This window comes from Nansenia antarctica, assembly GCF_963989245.1.
Source record: "Nansenia antarctica genome assembly, chromosome: 8".
In the NCBI taxonomy this organism is placed as follows: domain Eukaryota; kingdom Metazoa; phylum Chordata; class Actinopteri; order Argentiniformes; family Microstomatidae; genus Nansenia; species Nansenia antarctica.
The window spans coordinates 30,217,255-30,223,015 of record NC_137678.1 but is presented as its reverse complement, the minus strand read 5'-3'; the positions used below and the strand labels follow the sequence as shown (position 1 = coordinate 30,223,015).

At 45.7% G+C, this 5,761-nt stretch overlaps 1 pseudogene across 1 annotated transcript in view; it reads left to right on the top strand.

The window, feature by feature from the left end:
* Positions 1-5,325, top strand: part of LOC308164109 (tetraspanin-11-like) — a 27,916-nt pseudogene extending 22,591 nt beyond the window's left edge. The window contains exons 4-6 of the transcript in view: positions 325-482; positions 2,734-2,820; positions 5,248-5,325. The product of the transcript in view is annotated as a tetraspanin-11-like (transcript). The remainder of the gene's footprint in view (positions 1-324; positions 483-2,733; positions 2,821-5,247) is intronic.
* The last annotated feature ends 436 nt before the right edge of the window (positions 5,326-5,761 follow it).

Genomic DNA, 5,761 nt, shown 5'->3' with positions numbered 1-5,761 from the left:
TCCCATACAGGTTATCCTTTTTTGACTCTTCTGTTAGTGGCAACCTTTTGTTCCTTTGTTTCACCCTTACAACATTCCACATACAGATCACTCATCCACACCCTACACAACTGATAAAACTGACTATCACATCCCATTTCTAATTACTTATTTTGCTTTAGTTATTAATAAAATAATCATTTACCTTTACCCTCGACTTGTCTCCCTATTTTGTCACTTTCTCTGAGCCGGGTTAGTGACAATCAGCACTCATGGAATGCCTCTTGTCCAATCAAATGACTTGGTCGGGACTAACTGTTGTATAATATGTATATATCTTTTTAGTTTAAGTGCTGTGGCAGAAACTACTCCTACGACTGGCTGCACAGCGTGTACATGGCATCACGGAGTCCGAGCGCAGAGTGGTCCCGGACAGCTGCTGCAAGACCATCACGGCCCACTGCGGCCGCAGAGACCACCCCTCCAACATCTACAAAGTGGAGGTGTGTGTATGTTGTGTGTGTGTGTGTGTGTGTGTGTGTGTGTGTGTGTGAGGTAGAAATCAGACGACTGGCTCATTGTAATGCATTGCATTCAATTCTTGCATTACAATAAGCTTGGCCTCCGATTTCACCCTCCACCAGCCTTCCCCTGGACACCACTGTCTTTCACTGAGCCACTGACACACACATGCAGATTAACTTATGGGTGGGATGGGATGGATGGATGGAGGATGGATGGATGGATGGGTGGATGGATGGATGGATGGATGGGTGGATGGATGGATGGGTGGATGGATGGATGGATGGGTGGTGGATGGATGGATGGGTGGATGGATGGATGGGTGGGTGGATGGGTGGATGGGTGGATGGGTGGATGAGGGGATGGATGGGTGGATGGATGGGTGGATGGGTGGATGGGTGGATGGATGGATGGATGGATGGGTGGATGGATGGATGGGTGGATGGGTGGATGAGGGGATGGATGGGTGGATGGATGGGTGGATGGGTGGATGGATGGGTGGGTGGATGGGTGGGTGGATGGGTGGATGGGTGGATGGATGGATGGATGGATGGATGGGTGGATGGATGGGTGGATGGGTGGATGGATGGATGGATGGATGGATGGAACACACAAACACCTTTATTGATCAAGAGTGAATGAATGAATGCTGTGTATTGGTCCCTTAAAGAGAAATGTGATTTGCACAACAGAGCAGTACAGACATGCAAGTGTACTGCATTACACATACTGCCAGTAGGACAGCACAGTGTATCATTATTTCAGCTCTAAATCTGTCAGGACGTCATTTGTAATGGATCAAAGTTGCTTAACCCAAGCATAACCCAAGCTGTTTTATTGGGTTATGCTTAGTGCATCATCATTTATTTTAACAGATATTATTATTATTGAATTTATATCACTAAAACAAGATGGTTGAACACTGGATAGAAGAGAGAGAAAAAAACGATTCCCTCATTTTTGGCACCCTTATCGCTGGGCTTTGATAGTATATACACACTCTCTGGGAAAGTGAATAAAGATTTGAGGCGCAGCTCAGCTTTTATCCGTGACGTCTTTTTTTCTCGTTTTGTTTCGCCGTCAAAGCCCTTTCGGTTCCAGCTCTCTTATCACCTCACTTGTCACTGTTCATAGGAGGGAAATGAAAGCTGATGGTCCCAAAAAAGAAGCTCATTATCCAGAGAGAGAGAGAGAGAGAGAGAGAGAGAGAGAGAGAGAGAGAGAGAGAGAGAGAGAGAGAGAGAGAGAGAGAGAGAGAGAGAGAGAGAGAGAGAGAGAGAGAGAGAGAGAGAGAGAGAGAGAGAGAGAGAGAGAGGATTGATGGCACCTCAATGTGTACACGCAGGGAGTAAACTTGGTTCACAGCTTTTTAACACACCCCCACACTCACTACTAAAGTGTCACAGCGTTACGGATTCGAATGCTATTCCCGTTGAATGGGTTTTTTAAAAAACATGCTTCGTTAACTGTGGCTGTGTTCCAAAGGCGTTCTTGCACTCTATACGCTCTAGGTAAGTGAAGAGTGCAAGAACGCATTTTGGAACACAGCCTGAGTCTCTACCTAGCTCCTGACGGGGACTGAGTCAATGCTCTTTGGTGTCACTGTGTGTCTCTCTGTGACACAGCATGTATGGGGGGGGCAGCAATATAGCACATAGAGGCTACGTGTGTGACAGAATCCACACACACCCTATGTATCTTCTTTAAGCCTTCTTACTACAATTTGCATGCATGCCTGCCGTGCGTGCGTGCGTGCGTGTGTGCGTGTGCGTGTGTGTGTGTGTGTGTGCGTGTGTGAAACTGCGAGGACCTGAGAGAGGTCTAATGGATCACACACTGTTCTCTCCCCTCGGGCTCCTGGAGACCTTAATCTTACTTCAGTCCTCCTGCAGATTGATCACCTCAGCGGTGCTCCTTAACACGCCCTCTGTCATACAGACACCGGCACAGAGACCGCTCTTTGTTCGGTTTTAACGCTCGCAGCAGTTTGGAGGTTAGCCCTAGAAAGAGACACGAGAAAGGGCAGGGGGTTAAATGCACTGTAGGAAATGATGGTGTGTGTGTTTGTGTGTGTGTGTGTGTGTGTGTGTGTTTGTGTGTGTGTGAGTGTGTGTGTGTTTGTGTGTGTGTGTGTGTGTGTGTGTTTGTGTGTTTGTGTGTGTGTGTGTGTGTGTGTGTGTGTTCGTGTGCCGTGACCTCTCACCGATTGGACCTCTAACCTTTGACCTTTAGGGTGGCTGCATCACTAAACTGGAGCAGTTCCTGGCGGACCACCTGCTGATCATCGGCGCCGTGGGGATAGGAGTGGCCTGTCTACAGGTAGGGGCCCAAGCCATGGTCCTTTCATTATATAACACCATAAGACGCTGGAATACATGATTATATATGAGGGTACTGTAATAACCATAGAAACAGAAGTAGTTGAATCTATTTCTGTGGTCGGAAACTCCTCAGCACAGATCAATTCATCCAATGTTATGTTCTTTAGTCATTTGGATACCCTGGGATATGTATGATTGATGTACTGTATCACTGATAGACTGTGTGGATGTCATGGTTACATGGATATCGTTTACTGTGGATACACTGTTTTTTTGTTGGTGTTGGTAACTTGTGAATTGCGAGCTTGACGCTGGTGTTTTCATAGAGAGAGAGACACAGCAAGAGTTAGTATTTCAGAGCCAACAATTGGGAACAGCGACAGAGGGCATCCATGTCTAGCTCCTGTTAATGAGGCGGTTCCTCCTTTTTAGGAGAAGATAAAAGGCTTTTTAAATCAGTCTCGAATAAATATCCACACGATTAAACTGGAACATCTATTTTCTCCTTTCATCCTATTGGCCAACACTGCCTGAAAAGACATAAATTTTATTTTTTCAAAAACGGTACAGCGACTTTTATCTTTCTATTACCTAAACGATGTGCAGACGCTGCCGTCGCGGGTCAGACTAACTCCTAGACGGGCTCCTGTTTTGTGTCTCCATAGAAACCTCTCAGTCGGTATCTGATTCCATCCAGGTCCTCTTATTTGATTTTCCGCTACCATAGACCCCCCTGAAGCTCTTATGACCTGGAACACCAGAAAGTGCTCTTACCTCTCTTATTTCCCAGCATGCTCTGTAATAATTCTGTAATGGACATCTGCTTCCGAGCGTGTATCGATCTCGGATCTCTGTAAATAAACTACAGAGGAACTGGAGTCGTCCCAAACACGGATTGATTACCTGACCTCCCCCTTAAGTTCTAAAAGCTTTACTGTTTGGCCCCGAACACTTCATAGATCGGCGCTTTTCGCCAAGCTTGTTGTTGTGGATGAACGGCGATGCTTTGTTGCTGCCCAGTGATGTTCTTGTTTTTTCATCGCCATGATGGGTAGGGTGAAGGTGGACGTCGACGTCAATCTTCCACCTAACCGTTGCTCTTAGATCTAAGGCGGCAATTAGCAAAATGGTTCCAATGTCGGCTACTCTGCCAAACCACTGCCTCCAGTTCCCTAGCTTGCTAATGGAATCCCCCCTCCGGGTCATGTGATCCTACAAGTGTGGAGACTGTAAACATTGACATTAACACAAGTGTTGCATTAGCTTCAAAGCCCCTAGAAAGGATACGTTGCTATTCTCTAATGGCCTGACATTACCAAACAGACTTAAAATGTAGGCTGCACCGAAAAGAGGACAGTGTGTAAAATAGGATGTAGAAATAGAAATAGTAGCCCATTTGTCTATGAATCCATGTCCTTGATATGTGACAGTGGTCCCCAGAGTATCTACATAGCCTTTTTCAGACCAGCTATTAGGAGCTTTCAGCCTGAGAAAATAATTGGATTTTAGGTCCCTGTACGTTACTTTTCATGTTTTCTCTGTCTAGATATCTGTGAATAACTGGATGGCCCAATCCCATTTCTTATTTTTACCCCTACCCCTCGTTTTCGAGTGCCACTCGCTTTTCGGCTTGCCCCTCGGAACAGAGTTACAAGGAGTAGTGGTTGAAATCTTCCCCAATGAAATGGGACAACCCTTCAAGACCCCGATACGTCATCAGTAGTATCATAGAAAAGCATGGACGCTTTCGGGCGTCATATGCCATCAACGGGGGGGGGAAATGCGACGTGGAAATGTGTCAAAATGTGGGACTGTCATGCCCAAATCAACCTTAAAACAATGTTGTAACGTTAGCTAGCTAGCAAGAGACGGGAGCATACTAGCGATTTGTTTGTTATAAAGAAAAGGTCTATAATACATTGAAACAATAAATTAAACTAAGATAATACGATGGTTATCATCATTTTAAAAACGTTATTAACAAAGAAAAGAATTACATTTGTTTTTTCGGTTTTCTTTTGTTGCTTGTGCGTTCGCAAGGTATTCTGGGAGATTTCTCATAACACTCCGTTTGGAGTATGCCTCTGAAAAAACTCAGTTTGGAGGGCCATTTAGCCTTACCACTTTGCCCTACCCCTCCATCCCAACAACAGTCGGACACCCTACCCCTACACCTTAACACGCAAAACGGAGGGGTAGGGCTAAGTGTAAGGGGCAAGGGGTGGAATAGGATTGGGCCTCTGGTGTCTCTGTTTGTTTGTCAAATTGAACTGTCTGTCTCTGTGTGTCTTGTGTTTATTCTTTGTCTGTATATTAAATGTATGTCACTTTAGTAGTAGCCCTCTCTCAACCGGTCCCCCCCTATTGGATGTGTCCACACTAACCCCTCTGTTTAATGCGCTGTGTTTGGTGTGTGTCACACTAGCTGGCCGGGGCGTTCTTGACAGCCTGCTTTATCTATCTGCTCTATAAAGAAGAGGAAGCGGACTTCTCTACCATGTGATTGACTAGCCTCTGTGCGGTCCTGCTCAGCTGGGACTGGGACAAGGTTGGAGGGCATTGTGGGAAGACTGTGTTGTGATTGTGTTTGTGTGTGGCATTGTACGTTTATGATTGTGTCTGTGTGTTTATGTGTTTTTGTGTGTTTTTTGCATTAGTTTGTGTATACGTGCGTATGTTGTACTTGTAATGTTTGTGTGTGTGTGTGTGTGTGTGTGTGTTTGCATCTCTGTGTCGTCATGTGGTAATGTGTGTCAGTGTGTGTGAGGTGTTAACACAGGGTCATGCATGCCGTTACCCCTGGCTTACAGTATAAGCTTCATACTTGGTACCGCTGACGGCCACCACTGCAGTGTCTGCATGTCGACCCTGAGCATGGCTGACAATGGCTTGATAACATTATTTACAATTCAAAGATGTCATGGACAGAAGAAGGTAAG